Source organism: Capsicum annuum, chromosome 4 (genome assembly GCF_002878395.1).
Source record: "Capsicum annuum cultivar UCD-10X-F1 chromosome 4, UCD10Xv1.1, whole genome shotgun sequence".
Lineage (NCBI taxonomy): Eukaryota > Viridiplantae > Streptophyta > Magnoliopsida > Solanales > Solanaceae > Capsicum > Capsicum annuum.
The window spans coordinates 204668076-204676044 of NC_061114.1; positions in this window are offsets into that span (position 1 = coordinate 204668076).

Genomic DNA, 7969 nt, shown 5'->3' on the forward strand with positions numbered 1-7969 from the left:
TATACGTTAAAGATATACGTCTATAGAAGATATATACACATATATACTCACCATTCAATAATATGTACTACTTTAAATAAAGTATATACTACAATATATATATATACTACTATATATATATATATATATATACTTATATACTAATTTATAAAACATATACACTTGTATACGTTAAAGATATAAGTCTATAGAAGATATAAACACATATATACGCACCATTCAATATATATGTACTACTTTAAATAAAGTATATACAACAATATATATATATATATATATATGTGTGTGTGTGTGTGATAGTTAATTAATAATATATTAGAAGTAATTTTTTAATTTAAACTAGAAATTCATTTTAAATCATTTTAAATCAATATATAGATACTACTTTAAATAAAATATATACTACAATATATATGTATATACTATGTATGTATATGTATATATATATATATATATATATATATATAGTTATATACTAATTTATAAAACATATACACTTGTATACGTTAAATATATACGTCTATAGAAGATATATACACATATATACGCACCATTTAATATGTATATACTACTTTAAATAAAATATATACTACAATATACATATATATGTATTACAATGTATAGATGGTTATATTATACTAATTTATAAAACATATACACTCGTATATGTATAATATATACATCTATATAAGATATATACACATATATACGCACCAATCAATGTATATGTACTAGTTAAAATAAAATATATACTACAATATACATGGATTACAATACATAGATAGTTATATTATACTAATTTATTAAACATATACACTTGTATACGTTAAATATATACATCTATATAAGATATATACACGTGTATACATTTTCTTGACATTTAACTTTAAATTCTCTAATTCTCGATCTACGATTATTTCCTTGAATAAAAACAACGGCAAGACGAATTTTTTTAATATAAAGCTCAAAAAACTCAAGACCATCTTTTACAATTAAATTATATATATGACATGCGCACTTAATATGAAAAATTTCAGGCAAGGGCGGAGATAGCGTAGATTTTATTTTTGTTATAGCAGTCTTGTTGTTAGAAGCATTATCAAAAGCAATATATAAAATTTTATTTTCGATACCATAATATCCGTCAATTTTAACAATAGAATCAGCAATAAATTGTCCAGTATGTTTACGATCTTCATCATATAAAAAAACAAGAATACATTTTTGCATCACGAAATTACTATCCATCCAATAACAAGTAACGGTTAAATAATCATTTTTATTTACAGCACGACCAAGTTCAGAAGTTAGGGACAATCTACATTGAATATTTTTTAACAATGTTGATAAATAAAAACAATATTGTGAATGGAGTCTAAAAATATCAGACCGACAAGTAGTTCTAGGAATACCGTTAAACATAAGATTATAAATTGCTTGTATATAACGAATAAAGGCATCAGAAGAAGGAAAACTAAAAGGCAAACAACCCACAGCTACCATTTTAGCTATTTCTTCCCGGTCCCTCAATTTATTATACTTCTTCGCTACGTAATCGGTTGTTGGGTCCATTCTAGTTTGCGTTGGCCCACCAACATCCCCACCACCTTTTGCAATATTTAACTCTCTTTTGTGATCTTCAGCTACATGTCTCATTAACGTACCCGTACCCCCTTGCTTGCCTCCACTTCTATGCTTATATATTTGTTGACAAATATTGCATTACATCTCAATATCTGATATACGTTCAAAAAATTTCCATGCAATACTAGTTCTTTTAAGAGGTCTTGGGGCACTGGGAGGACGGTGAGGGAGATTAACCGATTGAGATCTAACGTTAGCATCTCCTACTGCGGGTGTCTCAGCAATATTTTCATTATCTTCGTCTAAATTAACCGCATCTACTTCATTTTCTTCTTCTATACCGTAATTTTCCTGAGCTTCTACATAATCTATATCGTGAGCACCTACACCTATTTCTTCCTCAAAAGATGTATCAAGTGGTACCGGAGGCGAAGACACACGGGTATATCTACTACTTGAACTACCTCTACCGCTAGTAATTCGCTTTTTACTACCACTACCGCTTCCAGGACAAAAAATTTTAATACCTTTAGTAGCGAGGTTTCTTAATTTCTCCATAATATAAATTAAATTAAACTAAAAATATTCTAAATACACAAATATAATAAAATTAAATATTAAACAATTAATACAATAAATAAAAATTAAACGTATTGCGACTTTAGAAACTTCCGCTCGTACTTTGTAAACGAAAAATTAAAAAATTAAAGTGAACACTTTAAGAAATTAAATACATTGAATATTTGAGAATTGAGAATTGAGATTTGAGAGAGAATGAGATTTGAGAGAGTGAAAAATTGTGTGAAAAATAAATTGAAGTTGTAGGGTATTTATAGAATTTTTTTGGGATCAAAAAATATTTTTTAAAGTTTTTTTTTTTTTTTTAAATAAATGGGCCCAAACTAGCCATTTAGACCCAAAAACGGCTATATAGCCGTTGGGCCAACGGCTAGTTTGGCCCAAAATCTTTTTTTTTTTTTTTTAAAAAGGTATTCGGGTCGGGCCGAGCCGGTTAACCAGCGGGCCTGGACCGGACTTGGTCCGGGCCTATTAACCAGCGGGCCTGGATCGGGCTTGGTCCGAGCAGAGTTAGCCGGGCCCATTTAAAAAAAATAACCGGCCCGGGACCCGGAACCCTAAAGCCCTAGGGCTCACCGGGCCGGGTCAAACCAGGCTAGATTACTTACAAGGGTCGGGTCGGGTCAGGCCGGGTCGGGTTGGCCCACTTGACACCCCTATCCAGGATACATAAAGTATCTAAGTTAAAGAACTCCTCAAAAATAGATTGTCTCTATCTATATCTATTACACATAACTGGCCACTTAATCAGAGCACACCATTACTATCAATAGCGATATCCTTTCTTTTACCAGCTAGGACCATAAGTCAATATATATATAACTTTCATCATCATATTGAGTGGCTTATATGTGTTCTACTGATGAAGACTTGCTTGAATACAATGTCCTTGAATTACCCACTCCAATTGGTGCATGAACCTTCTGGTTTATGCATATATTTAGCCAAAAGCCTCTTCACAGAAGTCATATATGACAGAAAGCACCTAGATTTCCTGCTCAAAGAATAAGCACAATATTGACCTTTCCAGAATATTGAAACATAATAAAATCATTATATTTAAGTAATTTCATCCATCGGCGTTGCTAAAAACTTAGGTCTTTATACTAGAAAATGTAATTCAGACACTGCTTTCATCGAATTCCATGTTCTATAACCATAACCCTCTTATTTTATTGATCTTAAAGATAAAATAAAATAAATTTATGCCTCCAACAATCTCACAAGTTTAACCCTAGAAGTAGCATCTCAAAATCTTTAGAGTAGATACCAATGAAACCATCTTTAAGTCATGAATAGCATCGTTCTTTTATGCCTTTTCAATAAATATCACATGATTACCCTATATGAGAGCACATCCTAACCACATCCATGAAGCACTATAGAATACCGTGAATCCTCTATAACCATATAGTCAGGCTAGCATCGATGTGTGGTCACTTATGTCTTGAACTTCTTAAGGGTCTCTTCACATTCCTCCACCCATAAGACTTTGTAAAATTTCTTTCGTTTAACTGGTCAGTTACGATAGTTATCTAGATAAGTCCTTCCAGAAAAAAAAACAATCTTCTATAGATGGTAAGGTCCAAGAAGTTGTGCATTGTATAGAATTAGTGGATTTTGGTCATCTAAGAATTGCTTACATCTCCTTAGGATCCACTATGATAGACACCTAGGTACATTTGCAGCCAAGAAACGGATTTGAGTCTATCCAAACTCACACTTGAAGAAATTGACCTAAAGTTGATGTTCTTGTAATGTCTAAAACATTGTCTCAACATAACCCTCATTTTCTTCCTGAATAAATCGGAATATAATGAACAACATTGGCACCAATATATCAAGAAATGTCTTGCACATCCTACTTGCTAAATCCATGAGTGTAATTGAAGCATTGGCCATTTTAAAAGATCACAAGGAACTTATGATACGTGTATTGAGTCCTGAAGACTTTTCTCCCTTTTTCTTTTGGAATATTCTACTCTCCTATTTTAAGTTGATGATAACCATACTGAAGATCATTTAAAAAAAAAAAACTACCTACAAGTGACCTAACACATCATTATGAAGCCATGGCAACTTAATACATATTATTACCTTGTTCAATGGTCCACCAATTGTTTCCTTATTTCTTTCCATTTTATAAGTGTCATACGATAGAGAGGTATCAATATAGGCCAGAGTCCAGGGATCAGGTGTCAAATTATTACCAAATATACTTCTTATATAAGTGATAATCATGAAAAATCCATAAGAAATACATCATCTAATCTGCTCATTAATAGCACCTTTCCAGTAGAGTGCACCATTTCTTTTACCATAGATAGGGAAGCATAACAATTTTTTTTCTTCCTGAGTCGCTAAGTCGTCATTATAAAAAGATATCACATGGCCCACCTCTGTAACTCCCTTTTGCGTTTCCCTCTTTAAAAGAAAATGGAATCATTGGTTTTTTCAAACATCTATTCTCTCCAAACAACTGAAAGTACTTTAGCAAGCAGATAACTCATCCAAATCCTACAACATGTCCAAATTAATCATATAAATACAACATGAGGTCACTTCCCTCAACTTGAGTCCAACAAGCATTATATACATGTCAGGTAAAAAGTTTCACAGAAGTAACAACCAATAAAGTATTGCCCAGTGACTTAGTGTTCATAATTTCCAACTCTTCAACTTACACCAAAGTTCCATAGAAAGTTTTTCCCTCTTGGATTAATACTTGATTGCCCAGTTCTCACGTTACATAGTTCCAATCCTAAAAAAATATTAACCACCTCAAGTAGCTTAAAAGTCTTCATATATGGAGATATTCAACGGGCTAACGAACCCTCCAGCAAACCTAAAATACTTCATAAAAAAATAAGAAGAAAGCATATCTAGCCTGTCAAAAATTTGGGACCAACCCTCACTTTAATCCATCAGTTGCACAATTTCTGAAACTCCCCAATCCAGTTACACAATTTCAACTATCAAGAAAGAGCCAATGCATAAGTAGCTTACAAACCGTCTCAAGTCAGCGCTATTGCTCAGGTTGAAATTCCTTATAATGTGATATCATATCAAGTATCTGATCATATCCTCCAGTATGTAAGTTAGCTCCACGGATCTCTCACTAAAACATCCAACAACTTGAAAACTCTTAAATATTTTATCAAACATCTGAGAACCTATAGATTAACTTGATGCTATCAGTTTATTAGTACCGTCAAGAATACATCATTTCTAGACAAATTCAAGTTTTTGTAGGTGTCTAAAGCGGTTCTTGGCCCTATCTTGTGGCCAAAGTCTCCTCTTGTGTCCATTAGTCTCTCTGGTTCATTATGAAAAGGTAAGTGTCTTAACAGTAACACTCTGATGTTGCTACTATGGTGGCAGAGAAGCTTTCTTTCGAGGAAGTAGATATATTACATGTCACATAAGTATAAGGAAATCCTTTGTAGTGGCATAACAACCACTTTCTTGGAATTTTTCAGCTACACTTGTTTGTTCCTTTTAATTGGATGCGACTAGTGTTTACCAAAGTGGACCTTGATGCCTTCGGAACCTTTGGATATACTTGTTAGTGTAAGATCGAGATCAATACATGTAATAGAAAGACCAGTAATGCTAAATTCATCTTGTGAATTCTATTTTTCACACACGTAAGGAAGAATAAGAAAGAAATGCGGACACATCCTATCACGCTCTCGCAGAATCACGATTATAGAAATAGCCGAAAACATAATCATAATTGAGATTCTACTACTTTCATGTGCTCCATAGTCACATAATTAACCAAACCTGGCTCTGATACCAACTTTGTCACGACCCAAAATAGGATCATGACCGGCGCTAAGGAGTTTAGGACTCCAAAGCAAGCCTCATCAGAATTCTATAGAAAATCAAATAGAGTTTTCCCTATTTTTGGACCTAACAAGAATTTTTTCCTGTCTCAATTCAACAACAAAACAACCCAACAGCACAACCACTAACACAATTCACCATAGACCATCGACAATTCACCAATACTACTAACTAACAATACGAAAACCATCTCCAAAGATGAGAGAAAATTCAATATTCAACAAATCCAAAATAACGAAAAAGTACTCAAAACTCTAAAAACATGACTATGGAGCGAACTACGAGTTTCGAGAAAAAGAAACATAATGAATAAATAAACTATAGCCCCCACGAACAATTGCGGAGCTCACCAGGAATATGCTACTCGGATCCCCTAGCCAACCCGACCCTCACCGTCATTTGTGTTCTCTAAAAAATAATAGCAAGGAGTGAGACGCTAGCTCAGTGAGTAATAACACTTAACCACAACCATTTTAATGGGGACAAGTTAAAAAACATCATGAATAAAAGCTCTTTTAGAAAACAGTAACAATAAATAATATCAATGTTTCATGTAAGCCAAGTGAACCAATAGTTCAGTAATAGACTCAAAAAAACATCATATCATATCAAATATACATATATGAGAGGTTTTCAAGAATGAATCATGTAATCAGTGTGACATTCTTATTTATTAAGAATAACCCATAATAGTGGATCCCTCATAAAGGAGTCTCATATCATATCAGTAACAGTATGCTAGTTCCATCTTCCCACTAGCGAGGGCTATAACATTCATTAGTAAATACAAGGTGCATCAGGTCTAACGATCCAGCCGTTAGATACGGGATTCAATCAAGGTCTACTCCCATTCATAAATTCTTCGAAAATAATAGGATATTAGTATGAAAACATCTTTCAGAATAGAATATAACTTTAAAATTCATATCAATAATAATACATGTAAACTTGAATAAAACATATATCAAAAATACTTATTCCTCATGAAAGTGCAGAATATTCACAATTGTAATATCATATCTCAAATAACCATATCAATATCATATTAAGTAAAGAACTTGTCCCACGTACAAATTTTCAAAGCATTCAATAACTCTTGTTTTCATCAAAACATGGTATAAATATGCAATTTACGAAATATAAATTGTGGCAAAATTACTACTCACAGTACTCTTGTCAAAATACCAATTTGTCACCTCGAATGGTTCGTATCGCTTTTTTGGATCAAACCTATAATCACATCATATCCATTCTTGAGTTAATTCTTTTATTTTGGACTAACTCATGATAAAATTAGACTACCCAACCTTCAAGGTTTCATGACATCCTTCTATTTCTCAAACTTTGTATCTAAAATAAACCTTATTACCCAAAATTCTTGTCTTTAGTAATTAAATTTCAATACCCAAATCAAATTAACTTGACTAAAATTTACAATAAATATGTAGGAACAAATTTATCCTAAGCCCGGAAGAAATTTTCAATTAAAATCTTTAAACTTTTTCTTCACTAAACGAGAAATTTAATTTCTTCATTTCCTGCTTTGTAGCGTGGTTAGGCAGAAACTTTTGCCTTACATAACTTTTGGTGCCTCAGGTAAATGTACAAAGCCCTTATAATTTATATATTTAATATTTCCTATTCCTCTTTGATTTTGGGCAGAAAGGCACTCCTTTTCCTTTTTAAATTGGATTTAGCCCAATACCTCAAATTCTTTTATTTTTCCTTTTCTTGCACAATAACAATTACTCACTAATTATAATTTGGGGTATTACATGTGGTCATCCCAACTGCCTTTGAAATCAAGAACACATGCCCTCAACATATCCTCTAAGGTCTGAACGGTCCTCTCTGCCTGATCATCTGTCTGTGGATGAAAAGATGAACTGAGATGAACTTGGGTATCAAGACCCTTCTGAAAGGCTTTCCAAAACTGAGAGGTAAACTGAGTACCCTT